At 36.4% G+C, this 27,944-nt stretch overlaps 5 non-coding genes across 5 annotated transcripts; 1 reads left to right on the top strand and 4 right to left on the bottom strand.

Annotated features, from left to right (window-relative positions):
- Window positions 1-7,318: 7,318 nt before the first annotated feature.
- Window positions 7,319-7,406, bottom strand: TRNAS-GCU (transfer RNA serine (anticodon GCU)). Its single transcript has one exon. It is a non-coding gene; the product is annotated as a tRNA-Ser (tRNA).
- A 3,627-nt stretch (window positions 7,407-11,033) lies between these two features.
- Window positions 11,034-11,121, bottom strand: TRNAS-UGA (transfer RNA serine (anticodon UGA)). Its single transcript has one exon. It is a non-coding gene; the product is annotated as a tRNA-Ser (tRNA).
- Window positions 11,122-12,468: 1,347 nt separating this feature from the next.
- Window positions 12,469-12,542, bottom strand: TRNAM-CAU (transfer RNA methionine (anticodon CAU)). Its single transcript has one exon. It is a non-coding gene; the product is annotated as a tRNA-Met (tRNA).
- Window positions 12,543-14,500: 1,958 nt separating this feature from the next.
- TRNAT-GGU (transfer RNA threonine (anticodon GGU)) lies at window positions 14,501-14,572 on the top strand. The gene has a single exon. It is a non-coding gene; the product is annotated as a tRNA-Thr (tRNA).
- A 3,620-nt stretch (window positions 14,573-18,192) lies between these two features.
- TRNAC-GCA (transfer RNA cysteine (anticodon GCA)) lies at window positions 18,193-18,263 on the bottom strand. Its single transcript has one exon. It is a non-coding gene; the product is annotated as a tRNA-Cys (tRNA).
- Window positions 18,264-27,944: the final 9,681 nt, after the last annotated feature.

Below are 27,944 nucleotides of genomic sequence, written 5' to 3' on the forward strand. Positions count from 1 at the left end.
ACAGATTGGTTGAAATTGAAACCATTTAGGTTGAAAGCCATAGTACTAATACCTAAAGCAGTGAACCAGATTCCTACTACAGGCCAAGCAGCCAAGAAGAAGTGTAAAGAACGAGAGTTGTTGAAACTAGCATATTGGAAGATTAATCGGCCAAAATAACCATGAGCAGCCACAATATTATAAGTTTCTTCCTCTTGACCAAATTTGTAACCCTCATTAGCGGATTCATTTTCAGTAGTTTCCCTGATCAAACTAGAGGTTACCAAGGAACCATGCATAGCACTGAATAGGGAACCGCCGAATACACCAGCTACACCTAACATGTGGAATGGATGCATAAGGATGTTGTGCTCTGCCTGGAATACAATCATAAAGTTGAAAGTACCAGAGATTCCTAAAGGCATACCATCAGAAAAGCTTCCTTGACCAATAGGGTAAATCAAGAAAACAGCAGTAGCAGCTGCAACAGGAGCTGAATATGCAACAGCAATCCAAGGACGCATACCCAGACGGAAACTAAGTTCCCACTCACGACCCATATAACAAGCTACACCAAGTAAGAAGTGTAGAACAATTAGCTCATAAGGACCACCATTGTATAACCACTCATCAACAGATGCAGCTTCCCAAATTGGGTAAAAGTGCAATCCGATCGCCGCAGAAGTAGGGATAATAGCACCAGAGATAATATTGTTTCCATAAAGTAAAGAACCAGAAACAGGCTCACGAATACCATCAATATCTACTGGAGGGGCAGCGATGAAGGCGATAATAAATACAGAAGTTGCGGTCAATAAGGTAGGGATCATCAAAACACCGAACCATCCGATGTAAAGACGATTTTCAGTGCTAGTTATCCAGTTGCAGAAGCGACCCCACAGGCTTGTACTTTCGCGTCTCTCTAAAATTGCAGTCATGGTAAGATCTTGGTTTATTCAAATTGCAAGGACTCCCAAGCACACGTATTAACTAGAATATAGATAATAGAAGGCTTGTTATTTAACAGTATAACATAGACTATATACCAATGTCAACCAAGTCAGCCCAAAGATTAGCTATCCATATAACTAAATTAACCAAACCAATAATTTTGTATTTGTAAATGAAGTGAGTCAAAGTGAAAAACTTTGATGGGTCTTTTCTATATGGGTTGCCCGGGACTCGAACCCGGAACTAGTCGGATGGAGTAGATAATTCTTCCTTGTTACAATAGAGAAAAATCCCTCCCCAAATCGTGCTTGCATTTTTCATTGCACACGACTTTCCCTATGTAGAAATAGCCAATTTCTATTCCAAAGAGGAAGTTCTACTAATTTTTTTAATTAGTAAGTTGATTCACCTACTCTTTATTATAATAAAAAGAACATTTCAGAATGAAAAATAGAAAAGTTTTTTCTTGATCATTTATCAACCCTTTCCTGTTTCTTAATTTCGTCTAATGATTAATTAAGAGGGTTGACCAGGTCATTGATACGTATAATATCCAAATACCAAATACGCTCAGTGTGTGATCCACAGAAAGAAAAAAGAGTTGTTTTGGTGAACATCAAAGAAAAAACTTGCTCTTCTTCCATAAAAAATTCTTCTAAAAATGCCGAACCCAATCGTTGCATAAAAGTTCGTACCGTGCTTTTATGTTTACGAGCTAAAGTTCTAGCACATGAAAGTCGAAGTATATACTTTAGTCGATACAAAGTCCGTTTTTTCGAAGATCCACTATGATAATGAAAAAGATTTCTACATATCCGACCAAATCGATCAAGAATATCCCAATCTGATAAATCTGTCCAAATGGGTTTACTAATAGGATGCCCCGATCCAGTACAAAATTGAGCTTTTGATAAGTATCCTATGAGGAGAGTAGCGGGGACTATGGTATCGAATTTTTTCATTCGAGTATCTATTAGAAATGAATTCTCCAGCATTTGATTCCTTACTAACAAAGAACTTTTTTGTACACTTGAAAGGTACCCCATAAAATCGAAGCAAGAGTTTGCTAATTGGTTTATATGGATTCTTCGCGGCTGAGTCCAAAAACAGAAATAATATTGCCAGAAATTGATAAGGTAGCATTTCCATTTCTTCTTCAAAAAAAAAGTGCCTTTTGATGCAAGAATTGCCTTTCCTTGATATCGAACATAATGCATAAGAGGATCCATAAAGAACCATAGGGTTTTCCGAGAAAAACCAGGGTACATTATCCCAAAATGTTCCATCTTCCTAGAAAAGTGGATTCGTTCCAGAAAAGTTCCAGAAGATGCTAATGGTAAGCAAGAAGATTGTTTACGAAGAAACAACAAAAAAAATTCATATTCTGATACATAAGAGTTATATAGGAATTGAAATAGTCTTTTATTTTCTTTTTGAAAAAAAAAAATGGATTTCATTGAAGTAATAAAACTATTCCAATTCGAATAATAGTTGAGAAAGAATCGCAATAAATGCAAAGATGGAACATCTTGGATACGGTATTGAAGGAGTTGAACCAGGATTTCCAAATGGATAGGATAGGGTATTTCTATATGTGATAGATAATCCAAATGCAAAAATTTGTCTTCTAAAAAGGGAAATATTGAATGAATAGAGCGTAAATTCTGAAACTTTGGTATTTCTTTTTCTTTCAGACAAAAAAATTCCCGTAGCGAGAATGGGATTTCCACAACGATCGCAAACCCTTCAGATAGAATCTGAGAATAAAACTCAGAATAAAAATAATTTTTGTAATCCAATAATCGATCTTGGTTAGGATGATTAACCGAGTTATCCAAAAAATTCTGCTGATACATTCGAATAATTAAACGTTTCACAAGTAGTGAACTAAATTTCTTGTTATTACAACTAACAACTATTTCCACAGGTTCAGAACCATTTAATCCATAATGGTGGGCAAATGCATAAATATATTCCTGAAAGAGAAGTGGGTAGACAAAGTATTGTTGACGAGATTTATGTTTTTCTGAATACCCTTCGAATTTTTCCATTTGTATTTCTACTTGAATCAGAGAGAAGAAGCATTTCTCGGTTTATCGAATGATGATACATAGTGCAATATGGTCAGAACAGGGTGTTGCATTTTTAATACAAACCCTGGAAAGAAAGGGAGTCTAATCCACAGATCTTTTTCTGCTCCTTTTCTACCCAATTAGTTTATGTTTGTTCTAATTAAAAAAAAAGAACAGAACAAGTTTTTTATTTTTGCAGGCCAATCGCTCTTTTGACTTTGGAATACAGCCTCTTTATCAATATACTGCTTCTTTTACACATTCAATCCATAACATCCCTTATTCAATCCATAATCAAGAATAATTAGGATTTCTAAAAAAAAAAAGAAAAAATAAAGGGTCCACTCATAGGAAAACCCAACCTTTCCCCGCATCCGGCACTAATCTATTTTTAACGTCTAATTAGAGCGGGGAATCATTCCAATTAGGAAGTTCAGCTCGTTGCTTTTTATTTTACCAGAATTGGAGCCAGGCTCTATCCATTTATTCATTAGACCCAGAAAATCGTAATTTTGGATTCCATTCAAAAAAGATTGATTTTATTACGACATGCTATTTTTTCCATTCATTACCTTTGAGGATCAGTCGTGGTCTTCTAGACTCTACCAAGAGTCTGGACGAATTTGTTGTTTCATCCAAATGTGTAAAAGATCATAGTCGCACTTAAAAGCCGAGTACTCTACCATTGAGTTAGCAACCCAGATAAAAAAAGGATCTTAGATACGATCGAAATCCAAAAATCAATGGAATTACACCGCGCGCTTCTGTCAAAACATTGAACTAGCAAGACATCAAAAGATTTTTTTTATCGACCATGAAAAACACTCAAATGCCAAAACGAACAGGTCCGGTGAAATTCCACTAAAGTAAAGTTAAAAAAAGAGCGACCCTAATCACGATGGCCAAATTCTCCTTATTTTTAGCGATTTTTATTAACAAAAAATATATATTATAAAAAATATATATTATATTGTATGAGAATACATGCAAGAGGAACACCCTTATCATTTGAGCGAAGTGTAGGCGGAAAAATTGAATATGGAGTGAGGATAAAGAGACCCATCTATCTACAAATTCTATTTGTTCAATAGACCTTTGTCAATGGAAATACAATGGTAAGAAAACAAATTAGATAGAAAAAGTAAATAAAATAGGGGCTTATGTTGGATTGGCACGATATAATATAAATCCAAATAGGATTAAAAAAGAGGTAAATTGTGTCTAAATAATTAGACAACTAGGAATACTAATAATCTTCTCCTATCCTATTTTTTGATTCATTTAGTTCTTCAATTAACTCAAAGTTCTTTCTTTTTCTTTAAAGAATTCTGCCTTCCTTAAAATATCATAAACAGTTCTTGTTGGTTGAGCACCCTTTTCAAGGAAATAGAGAATAGCTGGAACATTTAAACAAGTTTGATTCTTTATCGGATCATAAAAACCTACTTTTTGAAGATCTCTTCCTTCTCTTCGAGATCGAACATCAATTGCAACGATTCGATAGACAGCTTATTGGGATAGATGTAGATAAACAACGCCCCCCCCTAGAAACGTATATGAGGTTTTCTCCTCATACGGCTCGAGAAAATGATTCGAATTTCTGTCGATAATAATAGAAATTAGACTATGACGTGCATTAATTTCCTTACAGAAAAAACAAATTTCATTTATACTCATGACTCAAGTGGGCTAATTTTGCCTGACAAACTTCGAAGGCAAAATCCTTCCAAAATTTTTGAGTCGTCTTTAAACTCTTTTCTTTGTCTCATTTCGAACGAATTGACTTTTATTCCTTATTCTAATCCAACTCTGTTGTTGAGACAATTGAAAATTGTGTTTACTTGTTCTGGAATCCTTTATCTTTGATTTGTGAAATCCTTGGGTTTAGACATTACTTCGGGAATTCCTATTTTTTTCTTTCAAAAGAGTAGCAACATACCCTTTTTTCTTATTTCCTTCGATAAAGCATTTATCTCTTCTATAGAAATCTAATAAGAGGGATTGATTCTGATATACTTTTATTGGACTTTCTTCTTATTTTAACCTTTCGATTTATTTCTATATTAAGGATAGACTGACAAAGTTGGCCTAATTTATTAGTTTTCACTAACCCTAGATTCTTTCCCTTGATAAAAAAAATTCTGTCCTCTCGAGCTCCATCGTGTACTATGTTACTTAAACCCAGCGCAAATTTGGTTCGGAACGAATAGAACAGGCTATGTCGAGCCAAGAGCATTTTCATTACTATGGAAAATGATGGATAGCAAAATCCACAATCGATCATGTCCTTCAAGTCGCACGTTGCTTTCTACCACATCGTTTTAAACGAAGTTTTACCATAACAAACATTCCTCTTTTCATTGCAAAGTGGTATAGAGAATTGATCCAATATGGATGGAATCATGAATAGTCATTGGTTTAGTTTTTTTATACTAATTAAAACTTGCTATCTATGGAGCAATATGGATAAAAGAAAGTAAGTATTTATCCGGGAAGCCTCCGCCAAGATCCAATTTATTTAAACCCATATTAAAATTCTATCATATGAATGAAACATAGTTTGAAAAAGACGACTAAACAAGTTTGCTTAAAACTTATTTATTCTTAAATTTCCACCCTCAACGGATGGCTCGAGATGATCAATCTTGAAGTGAGAAAAGAAGGATTGACTCTTCCTCAATAAATAAACTATCAACCTCCAAAAAAGTTTAATTAATTTAATTACTAGAATTAGAATTCTAGTAGTAATATATTTTTTCAGTACCAAAAACAATTAACTATAATAACTAAATAAACTATTCCAATGAAAAGATTGAAAGTTTTTGGTAGTTATAGAATTCTCGTACTTCTTCAACTCGAATACCAAAAGGAAGAAAAAAATATGACTAAGTGATTTTATAGTAGAGGCATATCCTGAATGTGCTTGATAGATCCCATTTTTTCATGAAAATAAAGATAGTCAATTTGACTGGACTTAAGACTTTATTATGTTTTCTGAGAAAGAATAAGATATCATTATTCTCTTTAATAAACTTTTGTCTCGTACGGAATACTATATGATTTCACCGTTTGTTTCATCAGAAACAATCTGGGACGGAAGGATTCGAACCTCCGAGTAACGGGACCAAAACCCGCTGCCTTACCACTTGGCCACGCCCCATTTCGGGTTTTATGCGACACTAATAAACACTAGTATGTTTATTTGTTATTCGTCAATACCATTTCAATTACATAAAAAAGGAGGGATATTCTCTTGCTAGTATTCTACACATGCGGATAATATAGAATCAAAAAAATGCATTGATCATTACATGGAATTCTATTAAGATATTATATGAAAGTCGAATTTATTCCACTCTCATTTGAGAGTGCGAATACAAGGAGGTATTTTGTGTTTGGGAAAGTCCGAAGAAAAAAGATTTTGAATCTGCCTTTTCCTTCTTTCCCTTAAAAAAATAACTCAAGAAAAATCCAATTATTTACTCTACAAGAATGAAATGCTTGTTATGCCTAATATACTTAGTTTAACCTGTATCTGTTTTAATTCTGTTCTTTATCCTACTAGTTTTTTCTTTGCCAAATTACCCGAAGCTTATGCTATTTTCAATCCAATCGTGGATATTATGCCTGTTATACCTCTATTCTTTTTTCTATTAGCCTTTGTTTGGCAAGCTGCTGTAAGTTTTCGATGAAATCTTTAGTACTCTGTATGCCAAATTGAATGATGTGTTCATTCCAAAAAAATTTTAAAATGGGTAAAAGCCGAGAAGTTTTATATTTTTATATTATGAACCTTCGATTCTAAAATTTAAATTCTTCTACATTGAATGGGTAGCTACAGCAATAAATTTGGATCAGCCTTTCTACTCCCCTGCACCTAGGTTGAGCAGGTACCTAAAGGTACCTACACAATACCTAACCACCTAACCCTATTTTTGCTATTGATAAGAGTGCTTATTATAAAAGAATTCTTGCAATTTTTTTCAAGAATTCTTTTTTGCATTTTTAGGTATAAAAAAAAACCATCCTAGTGGATCCGTGTGGTAAGGAAAAACTGGTAATCTATTCCTTAAAAAAAAATCTTGGAGATTATGTAATGCTTACTCTCAAACTTTTTGTTTATACAGTAGTGATATTCTTTGTTTCACTCTTTATCTTTGGATTCTTATCTAATGACCCAGGACGGAATCCTGGACGCGAGGAGTAAAAATTCAGTTTTTTTTTTTCTTATTGGATTTGTTTCGTACATTTATCTATGAGAAAATCCGGGGGTCAGAATTCTTTCCAATTCGAAAGTCCCAAATGATCCAAGGGAGCGGAAAGAGAGGGATTCGAACCCTCGGTACAAAAAAATTGTACAACGGATTAGCAATCCGCCGCTTTAGTCCACTCAGCCATCTCTCCACGTTCCAAAGCGAAAGGTTTCCGTGATATGATATAGGCAAGAAATAAGAAATAACGGTTGCAAAAAACCCCTTTTTTTTCTTTCAAAAGTCTATAAAAATTATATTGCCAATTCCATTTTAATTATATTCTTTTTTCTTAATGTTAATAAAAAAAGAAGAAAATTCTTGTTTTTTCTTTCTAAAAATCGATATTGGCCGAGAGACAATCAAATAGATTTTCTCTTTAGCGGGCATTTCCATATAGGACTTGTTATAATTATAATAAAACAAGCAGGTTATATAAAAAAAACGCTTTTTTTGTCGATTATTTATCAAGAAAGCAAAAAGGGTTCTTATCAAATCCACCATAAAATTGGAAAGAAGCATAAAGTAAGTAGACCTGACTCCTTTAATGATGCCTCTATCCGCTATTCTGATATATAAATTCGATGTAGATGAAATTGTATAAGCGAATTTTTTTTATTTCCTTAGACTTAGACCGCGCAAGACAAGAATTTTTCGCTATTTACGATTTCATATTCTTGTTACTAGATGTTCTATAGGAATAAGAAGAAATCGCAACTCCTTTGCGCTACACATAAAATTGGATTTCGAAGGTCCATTTTTTTTTTTCAGAATCCTCTATTATTTTAGTTCTTCCACCCATGCAATAGAGAGGGAATGGGAAAAGAAGGGTTACTTTTATTTGCATTTTTCCCTTAAAAGATAGACTTTGAAATAGGAGTCTTGGAATAATGCTGAATTCAAAGGTTTATTTCTTTCTATAGTATAAGAAAAACAATTTATTTCTATTTCTATAGTATAAGAAAAACAAATAAATAGTATAAGAAAAACAAATCGAATCAAATTCATGGATTTACCACGACCTCGGTTGTGACTGTGACTCCATAGATAAAAATGGGAAATTTCTCTCTTCGAGACCATTGAAAAAGGGCATTGAACGAGAAAGAAATCGTCCACAGATAATAAAACTATCATATGCCTTGGAAAGTGATATGAGGTGCTCGGAAATGGTTGAAGTAATTGAATAGGAGGATCACTATGACTATAGCCCTTGGTAGAATTCCTAAAGAAGAAAATGATCTATTTGATACTATGGATGACTGGTTACGAAGGGACCGTTTCGTTTTTGTAGGATGGTCTGGCCTATTGCTCTTTCCTTGTGCTTATTTCGCTTTAGGGGGTTGGTTTACAGGGACAACTTTTGTAACTTCTTGGTATACCCATGGATTGGCTAGTTCCTATTTGGAAGGTTGTAATTTCTTAACCGCAGCAGTTTCTACCCCTGCCAATAGTTTAGCACACTCTTTGTTGCTACTATGGGGGCCCGAAGCACAAGGAGATTTTACTCGTTGGTGTCAATTAGGCGGTCTATGGACTTTTGTAGCTCTCCACGGGGCTTTTGCACTAATAGGTTTCATGTTACGCCAATTTGAACTTGCTCGGTCTGTTCAATTGCGGCCTTATAATGCAATCTCATTCTCTGGTCCAATTGCTGTTTTTGTTTCTGTATTCCTTATTTATCCACTGGGGCAATCTGGTTGGTTCTTTGCGCCGAGTTTTGGCGTAGCAGCGATATTTCGATTCATCCTTTTCTTCCAAGGATTTCATAATTGGACGTTGAACCCATTTCATATGATGGGAGTTGCCGGAGTATTAGGTGCGGCTCTGCTATGCGCTATTCATGGAGCGACCGTAGAAAACACTCTATTTGAGGACGGTGATGGTGCAAATACCTTCCGTGCTTTTAACCCAACTCAAGCTGAAGAAACTTATTCAATGGTCACTGCTAACCGCTTTTGGTCCCAAATCTTTGGTGTTGCTTTTTCCAATAAACGTTGGTTACATTTCTTTATGCTATTTGTACCCGTCACCGGTTTATGGATGAGTGCTATTGGCGTAGTTGGCTTGGCTCTGAACTTACGTGCCTATGACTTTGTTTCCCAGGAAATCCGTGCAGCGGAAGATCCTGAATTTGAGACTTTCTACACCAAAAATATTCTTTTAAACGAGGGTATTCGTGCGTGGATGGCAGCTCAGGATCAGCCTCATGAAAATCTTATATTCCCTGAGGAGGTTCTACCACGTGGAAACGCTCTTTAATGGAACTTTCGTTTTAGCTGGTCGTGACCAAGAAACCACCGGCTTTGCTTGGTGGGCTGGGAATGCCAGACTTATCAATTTGTCCGGTAAACTGCTTGGAGCTCATGTAGCTCATGCCGGATTAATCGTATTCTGGGCCGGAGCAATGAACCTATTTGAAGTGGCCCATTTCGTACCAGAAAAGCCCATGTATGAACAAGGGTTGATTTTACTTCCACACTTAGCTACTCTAGGTTGGGGAGTAGGGCCAGGGGGGGAAGTTCTAGATACTTTTCCGTACTTTGTATCTGGCGTACTTCACCTAATTTCCTCCGCAGTCTTAGGCTTCGGTGGCATTTATCACGCGCTTCTGGGACCCGAGACTCTTGAGGAATCTTTTCCATTCTTTGGTTATGTCTGGAAAGATAGAAATAAAATGACTACAATTTTGGGTATTCACTTAATTTTGTTAGGTCTAGGTGCTTTTCTTCTAGTACTCAAGGCTCTTTATTTTGGCGGTGTATATGATACCTGGGCCCCTGGGGGGGGAGATGTAAGAAAAATTACCAATTTGACCCTTAGTCCCAGTGTTATATTTGGTTATTTACTAAAATCTCCTTTTGGTGGAGAAGGGTGGATTGTTAGTGTAGATGATTTAGAAGATATAATTGGTGGGCATGTATGGTTGGGTTTTATTTGTGTATTTGGCGGAATTTGGCATATTTTAACCAAACCCTTCGCATGGGCTCGCCGTGCCTTTGTATGGTCTGGAGAAGCTTACTTGTCTTATAGTTTAGCTGCTTTATCTGTCTTTGGTTTTATCGCTTGTTGTTTTGTATGGTTCAATAATACAGCTTATCCGAGTGAGTTTTATGGACCCACCGGGCCAGAAGCTTCTCAAGCTCAAGCATTTACTTTTCTAGTTAGAGACCAGCGTCTTGGAGCTAATGTGGGATCCGCTCAAGGACCCACAGGTTTAGGTAAATATCTAATGCGTTCCCCAACTGGGGAGGTTATCTTTGGAGGGGAAACTATGCGTTTTTGGGACCTTCGTGCTCCATGGTTAGAACCTCTAAGGGGCCCCAACGGTTTGGACTTGAGTAGGTTGAAAAAAGACATACAACCTTGGCAAGAACGACGCTCAGCAGAATATATGACCCACGCTCCTTTAGGCTCTTTAAATTCCGTGGGTGGCGTAGCTACCGAGATCAATGCAGTTAATTATGTCTCTCCTAGAAGTTGGTTATCAACTTCTCATTTTGTTCTAGGATTCTTCTTTTTTGTGGGCCATTTATGGCATGCAGGAAGAGCCCGAGCTGCTGCAGCAGGTTTTGAAAAGGGAATCGATCGTGATTTGGAACCTGTTCTTTACATGAACCCTCTTAACTAAGATTTTCTTATTTATACCTGTTCTACTTTTTTTCTGTTCTGGCTCGGTTATTCCATCTAGCCGAGCCATTCATTCCTTTTTATGAAAGAAAGATAAGGGACAGAAAAAAAAAATAAATAAAAATGAAAGAAACAAACGTATTCAATAAGCAAAAGGAGAGAGAGGGATTCGAACCCTCGATAGTTCCTAGAACTATACCGGTTTTCAAGACCGGAGCTATCAACCACTCAGCCATCTCTCCACAGCCTAATCCTTATTTTACTCCTACAAATAGAACATAGCCATATAAAAAATAAAAAGATTTATTAGCCTCTAGAAAGATATCAGATACAAGTTCCTTTTCGATATATCTCTGTATACTGTATACACGGATACAGGATCCGCTATACCCGCTTGTGAAATAAAGAGTAAATAATCTCTTCTCACCCCCATATCCAAATAAAAAAGCGGTTTAAGTAATAAATTTGAATTAAAGAGAAGAATCAATGGATTCATGATTAAACCCCTCCTACTTCTTGTATTTTTTTACAATTTTGGTTTAAGTGAGGGATCAAATATGTAGTCAACTTTATTTGATGGTAGCTTGGAGGATTAGAAATATGACTATTGCTTTCCAATTAGCTGTTTTTGCATTAATTGCGACTTCCTCAGTCTTAGTAATTAGTGTACCCCTTGTATTTGCTTCTCCTGATGGTTGGTCAAATAATAAAAATGTTGTATTTTCCGGTACATCATTATGGATTGGACTAGTCTTTCTCGTAGCTATTCTGAATTCTCTCATTTCTTAAATGAAATTTGGTTAATATTTATTAACCCCATAAAAAAGAAATAATAAAGGCCATTTCTTCTAAAAAATTAGAATAGTGAGACGTATTAAAACGCAATTTGCGTTCCGAATTGCTAGCTCTTCTCTTTCAGTATTATGAAATTCCATTCCCATTAGAATATTCATTGACAGATAATAAAAAAAGGAAAACTCTAATATAATAGAAAATGAAATGAAACGGTCGACCCAGACATAGAAGGTCGACCCAGGCGGATATACGCTATAAAATATATACCGTAGCGAGCGTAGTTCAATGGTAAAATATCTCCTTGCCAAGGAGAAGATACGGGTTCGATTCCCGCCGCTCGCCCGCTTAATTTATCAAAGTACTATGATAAAAAGTTTAGTCTAGTTAACTGTTTAACTACTTATATTAAATTAAGTATTAATTAGGTGTTAGTCTAGTGCCGTATCCCTTACTATCTTACCCTTCCTTTGCATCCCACTCAAAAAAAGAGGGCGCTCCAGAGGCAGAAATAGAACTCGCCAACAGAGCTCCAAAAATTGGGTATTAACTGAGACAAACAACGGGCAAACTTTTTTTAAAGGGAAGGGAGAGGTAGACTGTCCCTTTCGTTTCATTTTTATTTTCTGCAGGGTAGGGAGAGGCCTTGCGCCTTCTTTTTTTGAAGGCAAGTGACTTCGCAAACTGCTCAATTTTGCCCTCTAGGGCCGGGAACTAATGAATAAAAAAGGGTTGGATACGCCCCTCTACCATACATATCTAGAGAAATAGAATAGTCCTTTTATACAGACTGCTAAGTGCGGAGACGGGAATCGAACCCGTGACCTCAAGGTTATGAGCCTCGTGAGCTACCAAACTGCTCTACTCCGCTCTGGAGTACCAGAAACTGGTGGACAAAAAAGGCTTGAATACAAGCCTCTAACATGTCTAGACAAATAGAATACTCCTTTTATACAGAATGGAGCGGGTAGCGGGAATCGAACCCGCATCGTTAGCTTGGAAGGCTAGGGGTTATAGTCGACGTTGGTTGATTATTTTTAACGTCTCTAATTCAAAACCGAACATGAAATTTTGATTTCATTCGGCTCCTTTATGGATATTCTCACCACTTAACATCTATGTCAGCTTTTCTATTTGAATGGAACCAAAGCTCTCCGCTTTCTAGATGATCCTTATAGAGTAGGAGATAGAAATTCTATCTAAATTCATCTAATCTACTTACTTCGTTCCCTAATTTCATTCAAGAGATCCTGAGGAAAAGAATTGGGTTTCCACCGAGCTGAAACAATATGCGGATGGTTCTAGTAAACCAAAACTATCGTTTTTTAGCTATTTGGCTTCCTTATTCCTTATTTTAAGAAGATTTAGTTACGATTGGAAATCAACTTTTTTGTATCTTCATCCATAGATCCTTTACTCATATTTTCAAAATTGGAATACTTAATCCAATGCAAAATTATGCTTCGCGACTCTGTACTCATAATCCTATTTTTATTTTGGATGCAATTTAAATTAGTCTTTGGATACAAATCGCCAGAATGTATATTCTTCCTCAATATGCTATTGAGAGGAAAAGGATTTAATCCTTTATAAGAACTAAAGTTTTCATCGGAATATAAAAATAAAAAACTTAAGGATGCCTTAAGTATATCATTTCAAATTCAGTTATTAATAGAACGAATCACACTTTTACCACTAAACTATACCCGCTACATTGTAGATTATGGTATAAATGGTACCCTTTGTCAAGGATAGCCATTTGACAAGAAGGCTAATTCCCCCTTATTGAATCAGATGGAGAAGGTTCATGACACTGAGCCGTTGGTACTTCTACTTCGATCGCTCGCCTTTACTTTAGGATTTAGATAGCCCCTCTGGTCTGTAAAAAAAATCTTTTCTTACCATGCTAATAGCGCCTGAACCAAATGTATTTATTTTGATTAGGATCCTATTCTACGGTTACGACTACAATAATAATTATTTACTTTGCAAGGACGTAAGTGTGTCAGACTGCTAAATTGTTTTATTATTCCTACAATATAAACTAGGGGATATAGGGGGTAACACTGTCCCTATAAATTCCTTTTTTCCTTTTCTTTTTTGTCCAGAATTGAACAAAAAAGAAATTATGGAAGATGTTTTCTTCCCCCATTAAGTCCGAGCCATAGAGTAAGAGTGAGATGAGTTTTCCAAATTCATCATAGACTTTCCCTATGGCTTGATAGAAGTAAGCAGCAAAGAGTCGTAACTTAAAGAAAAAAACGGACAGGGCCGACAGATTTACCTGATGTAAAGAAGATCCTAAAAGTCTCTGATTAGTCGACTCTCTCCATTTAACACTTTCCTCTCTCTCCTTTTTTCCACTGACTCAATTCTAGTTTATTAGATTCTTGTTTAAAAGAATGCAAAAAGTTCAATAGAACTAAGAACACATAAAAAATAGCATAGAGGATCAAGGCCATTACCAAAAGTTCCTCCCAAGGATCCTATATCCTATTGGGTATCTGTTCCCCGCCTTTTCCCGCTAGGATCGGAAATCTTATATTTTCCATATCCATATACCGTTGAATCCTTGGGGTTCCAGAATCCGCCTATTTTACTAGTCTTCGGAAACGGAAAACCCTGAACCAAGAAGAGTTGGATATGTTATGTAGGGTATGTTTTTTTTTATTAATTTTATTTTGAGCTCTCAAGATATCGATATATACATATACAATCTCTACATAATGTCTCTCTCTCTATCTCTATATATTATATATATAATATGTACATTATGCAGTAGACCCATAATGGGAAATCCAAGTGGCTAATTTTTGAATTAAATAAAAAGCCCTTTTAACTCAGTGGTAGAGTAATGCCATGGTAAGGCATAAGTCATCGGTTCAAATCCGATAAAGGGCTTTTTAAATTAGTGGTAGAGTAATCTCGTGCTAAGACGTAAGTCGTTGGTTCGAATCTGATAGAGTACTTTTCTACTAAATTGATTCACTTTTTTTCTTTGTTTTTGAAACTTTCTCTATATTTTTAGAGAATTTTATGACTTAGTGCGGGATGGATGCATTTTTGGTATGAACACTAAATGAAGCACGGAGAATTAATCTATAACGATCAACTAAAAAAAATCCTAGATGAAAACATAACAGAAAAGTTGGAAAAACTCTTTGCTTTGGATCTATTTATACTTTTCGAGTATATTGACAATTCCAAAAAACTGCTCATACTATGATTATAGTATAATCACGAGCGGTTGTATATGGCCCTATCGTCTAGTGATGCCCCTATCGTCTAGTGGTTCAGGACATCTCTCTTTCAAGGAGGCAGCGGGGATTCGACTTCCCCTGGGGGTAGGGAGTATTATGAAAGGAGGTTAATCATAGATTAGCAAAAACCCTAGAATAAATTCTTCCTGGGTCGATGCCCGAGTGGTTAATGGGGACGGACTGTAAATTCGTTGACAATGTCTACGCTGGTTCAAATCCAGCTCGGCCCAAACCAAAAATCTAGGGCTTCGTGAGTATGAACTAAATCCTTTTGTTTTTCTTCCATAAAATAAAATGTCTGATCTATAGAAATAAAAGATAAAGAAAAAAGGGAAATTTTTTTTTCTAATCCATATCTCTCTCATTCCTTTCTTACAAACAAAAGAGTTTTTCTTATTGAAGGCTGGATTATTATCCATTTTTAGTGATAAAAAATCACGACATACTAGTTATGTCACTCTCACTATACCCACGTATAATATAATATGTGGGTATGTAGTATATGATTCGTCTATTTCTTAGAGTACGAAAGACGAATCGAATCTTCTTATGGTTCTATTTAAGAATGGGTATGCCATACACCCCGCGGGGATTGTAGTTCAATTGGTCAGAGCACCGCCCTGTCAAGGCGGAAGCTGCGGGTTCGAGCCCCGTCAGTCCCGAACTAGGGTTCAATGAATGGAGAAATTGATATTTCCTTTTTCCATGAAAAAAAGGGGCAGGGAGCAAGATCAAATACCCACAGGGCACCCTTACTTCACTTTTTTATTTTGCATCTCTCATTAAAGAGGGAGGGAGGGCATATAGGAATTTTTTTTTCACTACTCCCAATCGATAAAGAAAGACACACATACGATATGTGGATTAGTAGAATTTAGGATATTATATTACTCTATCTTTCTTTATGATGATACCATCCTCATCTTAATTTCCTATTCCACTCTTATGGAATAGAGTACCGGTATTTTACCGGAATCCATACATAAATCGTATTCCCTTTTTATTTCAGACCTCTTTTCCCCATCTCACTTCTACTGCTTATTTGGATGTCTATGTGACCCATAGAAAGTGAAAGTTGGTCATATAATACATACATAATTGTATGTATAACTATAAGAAAAAGGAAGGGAAATTGTATAAGATTAAGAAAGTATAAGATTAAGAAAGCTCGTGGGTTAGAGATATAGAAAAGAAAAAGTAGAAAAGGATTAAAAAAGAGGGAATTCCTAATCCAATCAAAAAACCCATTTTGGTCTTAGTGTGGATAGAGGATCTTCCTATGTTATACTATATAACTCTCATCCGTGAAATATAACTCTCATCCATGAATTGATTTGATAGATCCGATATTCATAATATTGAATTGATTCAGTATTATCAGAATGCAAGCCCTACCCTTGAATTTACAAGATACCCCTTTTTCCTCTCCATGGGATTACATCCCGAGTTATTGTGAAAATAAAAAATAAAGAGGTTATGGAAGTCAATATTCTCGCATTTATTGCTACTGCACTGTTCATTCTAGTTCCTACTTCTTTTTTACTTATTATTTATGTAAAAACAGTCAGCCAAAATAATTAATTGGAATTCCAATTAATCATTGAAGAAATTAAAAAGGGATTAAATAAAAAAAATCCAAGTCTTAAATGAAAGGATCTGGTTGGAATCTTAAAGTGTGGTAGAAAGAACTACATATAGTTTTTTCTACGACACTTTAGATTCTTTCTATTATATTATCTTTGAATCTACATAGAATAGATTAGTAGATTGAAATAGTTAAGTAGTCTAATTCAATTTCTTTTTTCATTGCATCCACTTAATTTCAATCAGGTCAAAATAAAAAAATCTAAGACAATTCTTGACCAAAGAATCCATGGAAGGAAAGAAAAATAATATGAAGAATAGACTATAGTAAAAAGTAAAAGGAAATGGAAAATGTGTGATATGCCGTGAATAGTTCCGTGGAAGAAAGTCTAATTTTCTTATGTATAGAACTTTTTTTAACCATTCGTCATTTCTAGTAGAAATTCTGAATTGGTATAATGGCTCTTTCTTACATTACAACTTACAATACAAGAGTTTCTTACAGGAGTGAAACAAAACTAAAGAAAAAGATTAAAGAATAACGTTTGACAAAATGATTAATGCAAAATGATCCATTAAAGAAAAGAATTGATACAACAATTTGATTACTTAATCAATTAGTAGTATCCCTAGAGTCCACTCCTTCCCCATACTACTAGTGAAAGAGAAAATGTAAAGACTACCATTAAAGCAGCCCAAGCGAGACTTACTATATCCATCTAAATTATGTCTCCTATTTCTATGAAGGGATTATTCTACTATTGATCAATAATCATAGTGGAATCAAGGGTACAGAGTCAAAAAGGGATTCCGCCCTAAGGCCATGGATCAATCAGTTCAAGGAATTTACTCCTAACAAATTCTTATAGGAATTCTGGTAGAATTAGAGAGCATTAAAAATACGAGATACTATAGCCCTTTTTTCCTTAAAAAAGAAAGAGTACGGGAATGATGTCCTGAATAGAAGAAGCGGGAATAGGAAGATTTTTTATTCCTTTTGTTACTCTTTTTTTTTTTTTTAAGCAAAGGACGCCCGAATATACCATAAAATTATCGATAGATAAATATTTATTGGATACCTACCTTACCTAATGTTTATTTTTGACCTAAACCCTGCAGCCTTGCTTTGTATCATTCTATGAAAGAATGAAGAGATTTTATCCATAATACAACTCCTAAATTGATTTTTGATCGACCTATTTAATCTGATTCTCGTTAGAATTAAGTAGTCCTTACTTTAGTGTATGTAGGTAACATAAGATGTACGATAAAAAAATGTATAATAATTAGTAAGTCTTGATATTCTTTCGTGGAGTCCCTTCTTGAATCTTAGATTGAAAAAAAAAAAGAATGCCCCTTAGGGACCTTTCTTTGGATACCAAGATTTCTGACATCTTATCCTCGTATTTTAAAATTATCAAATCGAATCTCAATTAAGAACCAATTCAAATTCATATAATAAAAGAATAAGGAAACACTACCTCACCCCTATTGATAACCATTTTGGCCACTACCGTCAAAACAAACCCTAACCCTAGTTTGAGGATAGAACTATGGTATGGTTTCTCTAAACCCAGTATCGGCAGGCCCAGTTACTCTCTTGCCCGAACTTATGCGAAGTAAAAATTTATCGAATTCGATCAGCACTATAAAAAAAACCTAAGTATTTTATTGATCAGGCGGCACCCAGATTTGAACTGGGGATAAAGGATTTGCAGTCCCCTGCCTTACCGCTTGGCCATGCCGCCAAAAAATCCGATCAAAAATCTAGAAAACAGCAAGTATTCATCCACGTTTTCTTACGAAAAGCCCCTTTTATTTTGAATATAATTCTACTTACTTTTTTCCAATCTTTTTCAAAAAATCTATTCCTGCTTTTTTTGATCCAGTTTCTATTATTCTCCTCGATAGATTCTATCTTAAAACATACATTGTTAACACAATAAAACTTCCCATTTCTTTCTATTGAGATGAAAAAGAAGAAAAAGTGGATTTCTATTCACAGGCTGCAAAATTCAGAATAAATTGGAACCGTTAACTAGAATTCTCTTTTTTTTATTGCAGTAGTGAACTACTCTTAAATCGGTATTATCTCCCCCCCCTTCAATGGCATAATAAAATATTATGGCTTTATGCTTAATCCGTGTATAGGTAAACTTTAGGTCCGAACAGCATTATTATCCAAAGATCCCCTTTATGTACATATCTCTATGGGGAATCATGCTTTAATTTTTCAAAGTATTAAATTAAATATCTTGAATAAAAAAAGGAAATTTGCTCTGATATAGAGTATAACCTGACTATCTTGGCGTACCCAAGTGAAATTACGATAAAAGAAAAGCATGGATATGGGGAGAGGTGGATAACTAGATTGGCATGTACTTAAAAAAGGGACTTACTTTATTTTAGAATTCCACAATGAAATACTGAATTTTCTAGCAATTATACTACTCCGATCCGAAATAAAAAAGAACCCTCAAATTATTTTGAGAAATTAAAGTAAGCACGCTATTCTAAATCGAAGTAAAGTCAAACTTTCTAGTATATTATATTACGGCTTTATTACATTCATAGAAAGGAGATAAAATGAGAAATCTTTGCCATCCAATCTGATTAGAATATCATAACATAAAGTATAAGTGGCAGAATTTTTTTTGTAGGAATGTTTTATCAATTCATTTTCATTTCATTTGTACCCCTGGCAAACTCGAACTTTCGTCCAAATGGTCTCTATTCATATGTATGAAATACATATATGAAATACGTATGTGGAGTTCCCTAGAATTTCATGTGATTCAGTAAACAGAATATAGATTCCATGATTGCTAGATCGATCCATAGGGATTGATGAAGAGTGAGCTGATAATGGAATTTTTCTTTGATAAACAGGAAACTTAAGATTAAGATGCTCCGGAATGGAAACGAGGGAATGTCCACAATACCCGGATTTAGTCAGATCCAATTCGAGGGATTTTGTAGGTTCATTAATCAAGCCTTGGCAGAAGAACTTGACAAGTTTCCAACAATTAAAGATCCAGATCACGAAATTGCATTTCAATTATTTGCGAAAGGATATCAACTGCTAGAACCCTCGATAAAAGAAAGAGATGCTGTGTATGAATCACTCACCTATTCTTCCGAATTATATGTATCTGCGAGATTAATTTTTGGTTTCGATGTGCAAAAGCAAACCATTTCTATCGGAAACATTCCTATAATGAATTCCTTAGGAACCTTTATTATAAATGGAATATACCGAATTGTGATCAATCAAATATTGCTAAGTCCTGGTATTTACTACCGCTCGGAATTAGATCATAAGGGAATTTCTATCTACACTGGCACTATAATATCAGATTGGGGGGGGAGATCGGAATTAGCAATTGATAAAAAAGAAAGGATATGGGCTCGCGTGAGTAGAAAACAAAAGATATCTATTCTAGTTCTATCATCAGCTATGGGTTCGAATCTAAGAGAAATTCTGGATAATGTTTCCTACCCTGAAATTTTCTTGTCTTCTCCCGAATGCTAAAGAGAAGAAGAGGATTGAGTCAAAAGAAAAAGCTATTTTGGAGTTTTATCAACAATTTGCTTGTGTAGGTGGGGACCTGGTATTTTCGGAGTCCTTATGCGAGGAATTACAAAAGAAATTTTTTCAACAAAAATGTGAATTAGGAAGGATTGGTCGACGAAATATGAATCGGAGACTTAATCTTGATATTCCTCAGAACAATACATTCTTGTTACCACGAGATGTATTGGCCGCTACGGATCATTTGATTGGAATGAAATTTGGAACGGGTATACTTGACGATGACGATATGAATCACTTGAAAAATAAACGTATTCGTTCGGTTGCGGATCTGTTACAAGATCAATTCGGATTGGCTCTTGGTCGTTTACAACATGCAGTTCAAAAAACTATTCGTAGAGTATTCATACGTCAATCGAAACCGACTCCCCAAACTTTGGTAACTCCAACTTCAACTTCAATTTTATTAATAACTACTTATGAGACCTTTTTTGGCACATACCCGTTATCTCAAGTTTTTGATCAAACGAATCCATTGACACAAACTGTTCATGGGCGAAAAGTGAGTTGTTTAGGTCCTGGAGGGTTGACGGGGAGAACCGCAAGTTTTCGGAGCCGAGATATTCATCCGAGTCACTATGGGCGTATTTGTCCAATTGACACGTCTGAAGGAATCAATGTTGGACTTACTGGATCCTTAACAATTCATGCGAGAATTGATCACTTGTGGGGATCCATAGAGAGTCCGTTTTATGAAATATCTGCTGAGAAAGCAAAAGAAAAAAAAGAGAGACAGGTGGTTTATCTATCACCAAATAGAGATGAATATTATATGATAGCAGCAGGAAATTCTTTGTCCTTGAATCAAGGTATTCAGGAAGAACAGGTTGTTCCGGCTAGATACCGTCAAGAATTCTTGACTATTGCATGGGAACAGATTCATGTTAGAAGTATTTTTCCTTTCCAATATTTTTCTATTGGGGGTTCTCTCATTCCTTTTATTGAGCACAATGATGCGAATCGGGCTTTAATGAGTTCTAATATGCAGCGCCAAGCAGTTCCGCTTTCTCGGTCCGAGAAATGCATTGTTGGAACTGGATTGGAACGCCAAACAGCTCTAGATTCGAGGGTTTCCATTATAGCCGAACGCGAGGGAAAGATCATTTCTACTGATAGTCATAAGATACTTTTATCAAGTAGTGGGAAGACTATAAGTATTCCTTTAGTTAACCACCGTCGCTCTAACAAAAATACTTGTATGCACCAAAAACCCCGGGTTCCACGGGGTAAATCCATTAAAAAAGGACAAATTTTAGCAGAAGGAGCTGCTACAATTGGGGGCGAACTTGCTTTAGGAAAAAACGTATTAGTAGCTTATATGCCATGGGAAGGTTACAATTTTGAAGACGCAGTACTAATTAGCGAACGTTTGGTATATGAAGATATTTATACCTCTTTTCACATCCGGAAATATGAAATTCAGACGGATACGACAAGCCAGGGCTCCGCTGAAAAAATCACTAAAGAAATACCACATCTAGAAGAACATTTACTCCGCAATTTGGACAGAAATGGAGTTGTTAGGTTGGGATCCTGGGTAGAAACTGGTGATATTTTAGTAGGTAAATTAACGCCTCAGATAGCGAGCGAATCATCTTATATCGCGGAAGCTGGATTATTACGGGCCATATTTGGCCTTGAGGTTTCCACTTCAAAAGAAACTTCTCTGAAATTACCTATAGGTGGAAGAGGGCGCGTTATCGATGTGAAATGGATCCAAAGGGACCCGCTCGACATAATGGTTCGTGTATATATTTTACAGAAACGTGAAATCAAAGTTGGGGATAAAGTAGCCGGAAGACATGGGAATAAAGGGATCATTTCCAAAATTTTGCCTAGGCAAGATATGCCCTATTTGCAAGATGGAACACCCGTTGATATGGTCTTCAATCCCTTAGGAGTACCCTCCCGAATGAATGTGGGACAAATATTTGAAAGCTCGCTCGGATTAGCGGGGGATCTGCTAAAGAAACATTATAGAATAGCACCCTTTGATGAGAGATATGAGCAAGAGGCTTCAAGAAAACTTGTGTTTTCAGAATTATATGAAGCCAGTAAAGAAACAAAAAATCCATGGGTATTTGAACCCGAGTACCCGGGAAAAAGCAGAATATTTGATGGAAGAACAGGCGACCCCTTTGAGCAACCTGTTCTAATAGGGAAGTCCTATATCTTAAAATTAATTCATCAAGTTGATGAGAAAATTCATGGGCGTTCTACTGGGCCCTACTCACTTGTTACACAACAACCGGTTAGAGGAAGAGCCAAGCAAGGGGGACAACGAGTAGGAGAAATGGAAGTTTGGGCTTTAGAAGGATTTGGTGTTGCTCATATTTTACAAGAGATACTTACTTATAAATCTGACCATCTTATAGCTCGCCAAGAAATACTTAATGCTACGATCTGGGGAAAAAGAATACCTAATCATGAGGATCCTCCAGAATCTTTTCGAGTGCTCGTTCGAGAACTACGATCTTTGGCTCTAGAACTGAATCATTTCCTTGTATCTGAAAAGAACTTCCAGGTTAATAGGGAGGAAGTTTGATCGGAATAAATATAAATTCTTTTCTTATTTCTATTTTATGATTGACCAATATAAACATCAACAACTTCAAATTGGACTCGTTTCCCCTCAACAAATAAAGGCTTGGGCTAACAAAAACCTACCTAATGGAGAAGTCGTTGGCGAAGTCACAAGGCCCTCTACTTTTCATTATAAAACCGATAAACCAGAAAAAGATGGATTGTTTTGCGAAAGAATCTTTGGACCCATAAAAAGCGGGATTTGCGCTTGTGGCAATTCTCGAGCGAGCGGAGCTGAAAACGAAGACGAAAGATTTTGCCAAAAATGCGGGGTCGAATTTGTGGATTCTCGGATACGAAGATATCAAATGGGATACATCAAACTCGCATGTCCCGTGACTCATGTGTGGTATTTGAAAGGTCTTCCTAGTTATATCGCGAATCTTTTAGATAAACCTCTTAAGAAGTTGGAGGGCCTAGTATACGGCGATTTCTCTTTTGCTAGGCCCAGCACTAAAAAACCCACTTTTTTACGATTACGAGGTTTATTCGAAGAGGAAATTGCATCCTGTAACCACAGCATTTCTCCCTTTTTTTCTACCCCAGGCTTTGCAACATTTCGAAATCGGGAAATTGCGACAGGAGCAGGTGCTATTAGAGAACAATTAGCAGATTTGGATTTGCGAATTATTATAGAGAATTCTTTGGTCGAATGGAAGGAATTAGAAGACGAGGGGTATAGTGGAGATGAGTGGGAAGATAGAAAAAGACGAATAAGAAAAGTTTTTTTGATTAGACGCATGCAATTGGCGAAACATTTTATTCAAACAAATGTAGAACCAGAATGGATGGTTTTGTGCTTATTACCGGTTCTTCCTCCCGAATTGAGACCTATTGTTTATAGGTCTGGAGATAAAGTAGTGACTTCAGACATTAATGAACTTTATAAGAGAGTTATCCGTCGGAACAACAATCTTGCCTATCTATTAAAAAGAAGTGAATTAGCGCCAGCAGATTTAGTAATGTGCCAGGAAAAATTGGTACAAGAAGCCGTGGATACACTTCTTGATAGTGGGTCCCGCGGGCAACCGACGAGGGATGGTCACAATAAAGTATACAAATCACTTTCAGATGTAATTGAAGGTAAAGAGGGAAGGTTTCGCGAGACTCTGCTTGGGAAACGGGTCGATTACTCGGGGCGTTCTGTCATTGTTGTGGGTCCTTCGCTTTCATTACATCAATGTGGATTACCTCTAGAGATAGCAATAAAGCTTTTTCAGCTATTTGTAATTCGCGATTTAATCACGAAACGCGCCACTTCTAATGTAAGGATTGCTAAAAGGAAAATTTGGGAAAAAGAACCCATTGTATGGGAAATACTTCAAGAAGTTATGCGGGGACATCCTGTACTGTTAAATAGAGCACCTACCCTGCATAGATTAGGCATACAGGCCTTTCAACCCACTTTAGTAGAGGGGCGTACTATTTCTTTACACCCATTAGTGTGTAAGGGTTTCAATGCGGACTTTGATGGAGATCAAATGGCTGTTCATCTACCTTTATCCTTGGAAGCTCAGGCAGAAGCCCGTTTACTTATGTTTTCTCATATGAATCTCTTATCTCCCGCTATTGGGGATCCTATTTGCGTACCAACCCAAGACATGCTTATCGGGCTTTATGTATTAACGATTGGAAAGCGTCGAGGTATTTGTGCAAATAGATATAATAGTTGCAGAAACTACCCAAATCTAAAAGTAAATTACAATAATAATAATAATTTTAAATATAGGAAAGATAAAGAACCCCATTTTTCTAGTTCTTATGATGCACTGGGAGCTTATAGACAAAAACTAATCAGTTTAGATAGTCCCTTGTGGCTACGATGGAACCTGGATCAACGCGTCATTGGGTCAAGAGAAGTTCCGATTGAAGTTCAATATGAATCTTTGGGGACTTATCATGAGATTTATGCCCACTATCTAATAATGGGAAATAGAAAAAAAGAAATTCGTTCGATATACATTCGAACCACTCTTGGTCATATTTCTTTTTATAGAGAAATAGAGGAAGCCATACAAGGATTTAGTCAGGCCTATTCATACACTACCTAAACAAGAAAGTTAGATTCGGCGATGCCCCTCCCCTTTCGGGGGGCATTCCGATTTCCCTAGTATCATCATTATTTGCCACGCGAATCCAGATTGAGATTGAGGCAATTAAGTTAATTAAATTTTCGAATCACTGACTCAGGCCCATTGTCGAATCCTACTCAGCAATTGTCGAATCCTACTCAGCCGAAAAGGGGGTACTTATGTATGGCGGAACGGGCCAATCTGGTCTTTCATAATAAAGAGATAGACGGAACTGGTATGAAACGACTTATTAGCAGATTAATAGATCATTTTGGAATGGGATATACATCCCATATACTGGATCAACTAAAGACTCTGGGCTTCCATCAAGCCACTACTACATCGATTTCGTTAGGAATCGAGGATCTTTTAACAATACCCTCTAAGGGATGGTTAGTCCAAGACGCGGAACAACAGAGTTTTCTTTTGGAGAAACACTATTATTATGGGGCTGTACACGCGGTAGAAAAATTACGCCAATCTGTTGAGATATGGTATGCGACAAGTGAATATTTGAAACAAGAAATGAATTCAAATTTTCGGATAACGGATCCTTCTAATCCAGTCTATCTAATGTCTTTTTCAGGAGCCAGAGGAAATGCATCTCAAGTACACCAATTAGTAGGTATGAGAGGATTAATGTCGGACCCTCAAGGACAAATGATTGATTTACCTATTCAAAGCAATTTACGCGAGGGACTTTCTTTGACAGAATATATAATTTCCTGCTATGGAGCCCGCAAAGGGGTTGTAGATACTGCTGTGCGAACAGCAGATGCTGGATATCTTACACGTAGACTTGTTGAAGTAGTTCAACATATTATTGTGCGTAGAAGAGATTGTGGTACTATCCGAGGTATTTCTGTAAGTCCTCAAAATGGGATGACGGAAAAACTTTTTGTCCAAACACTAATTGGTCGTGTATTAGCAGACGATATATATATCGGTTCACGATGCATTGCCGCGCGAAATCAAGATATTGGAATTGGATTAGTCAATCGATTCATAACTGCCTTTCGAGCACAACCATTTCGAGCACAACCAATATATATTAGAACCCCCTTTACTTGCCGAAGCACTTCTTGGATCTGTCAATTATGCTATGGCCGGAGTCCTACTCATAGTGATCTGGTCGAATTGGGAGAAGCCGTAGGTATTATTGCAGGTCAATCAATTGGGGAGCCAGGGACTCAACTAACATTAAGAACTTTTCATACTGGCGGAGTATTCACAGGGGGTACTGCCGACCTTGTACGATCCCCTTCGAATGGAAAAATAAAATTCAATGAGAATTTGGTTCACCCCACACGTACCCGTCATGGGCAGCCTGCTTTTCTATGTTATATAGACTTGCATGTAACTATTCAGAGTCAAGATATTCTATATAGTGTGAATATTCCCTCAAAAAGCTTGATTCTAGTGCAAAATGATCAATATGTAAAATCCGAACAAGTAATTGCGGAGATTCGTGCCGGAACGTCCACTTTACATTTTAAAGAAAGGGTACAAAAGCATATTTATTCTGAATCAGACGGCGAAATGCACTGGAGTACTGATGTTTACCATGCGCCCGAATATCAATATGGTAATCTTCGCCGATTACCAAAAACAAGCCATTTATGGATATTGTCAGTAAGTATGTGCAGATCCAGTATAGCGTCTTTTTCACTCCACAAGGATCAAGATCAAATGAATACTTATGGTAAAAAAGATAGGGAAATTCTTGATTATTCAACGTCGGATCGAATCATGTCCAATGGCCATTGGAATTTTATCTATCCTTCTATTTTTCAAGATAATTCAGATTTGTTGGCGAAAAAGCGAAGAAATAGGTTCGTCATTCCATTACAATATCATCAAGAACAAGAGAAAGAACTAATATCCTGTTTTGGGATTTCGATTGAAATCCCCCTTATGGGTGTTTTACGTAGAAATACTATTTTTGCTTATTTTGACGATCCCCGATACAGAAAAGATAAAAAGGGTTCAGGAATTGTTAAATTTAGATATAGGACCCTAGAAGAAGAATATAGGACTCGAGCGGAAGACTCAGAAGAGGAATATGAGACCCTAGAAGACGAATACAGGACCCGAGAGGACGAATATGAATATGAAACCCTAGAAGAATCTAAATATGGAATCCTAGAAGACGAATACGAATATGAAACCCTAGAAGACGAATATGGGAGCCCAGAAAACGAATATGGGAACCCAGAGAACGAATATAGGACTTTAGAGAAAGACTCAGAAGAGGAATATGGGAGCCCAGAGAGCAAATATAGGACCCAAGAGGACGAATATGGAACTCTAGAGGAAGACTCAGAAGACGAATATGGCAGCCCCGGGGAAAGCGCAGAGGAAAAATATGGTACTTTAGAGGAAGACTCAGAAGAAGATTCAGAGGACGAATACGAGAGCCCAGAGGAAGATTCCATCTTAAAAAAAGAGGGTTTGATTGAGCATCGAGGAACAAAAGAATTTAGTCTAAAATACCAAAAAGAAGTAGATCGGTTTTTTTTCATTCTTCAAGAACTTCATATCTTGCCGAGATCTTCATCCCTAAAGATACTTGACAATAGTATTATTGGAGTGAATACACAACTCACAAAAAATACAAGAAGTCGACTAGGCGGACTGGTCCGAGTGAAGAGAAAAAAAAGCCATACGGAACTCAAAATATTTTCCGGAGATATTCATTTTCCTGAAGAGGCGGATAAGATATTAGGTGGCTGTTTGATACCGCCAGAAAGACAAAAAAAAGATTCTAAGGAATCAAAAAAAAGGAAAAATTGGGTCTATGTTCAACGGAAAAAAATTCTCAAGAGCAAGGAAAAGTATTTTGTTTCCGTTCGCCCTACAGTGGCATATGAAATGGACGAAGGAAGAAATTTAGCAACACTTTTCCCGCAGGATCTCTTGCAAGAAGAAAATAATCTCCAAATTCGACTTGTCAATTTTATTTCTCATGAAAATAGCAAGTTAACTCAAAGAATTTATCACACAAATAGTCAATTTGTTAGAACTTGCTTAGTAGTGAATTGGGAACAAGAAGAAAAAGAAAAGGCTGGTGCTTCCCTTGTTGAGGTAAGAGCAAATGATCTTATTCGCGATTTCCTAAGAATTGAGTTAGTCAAGTCCACTATTTCGTATACACGAAAAAGGTATGGTAGGACAAGTGCAGG

Source organism: Triticum urartu, unplaced genomic scaffold (genome assembly GCF_056163025.1).
Source record: "Triticum urartu cultivar PI428250 unplaced genomic scaffold, HENAU_Tu73 scaffold2, whole genome shotgun sequence".
Lineage (NCBI taxonomy): Eukaryota > Viridiplantae > Streptophyta > Magnoliopsida > Poales > Poaceae > Triticum > Triticum urartu.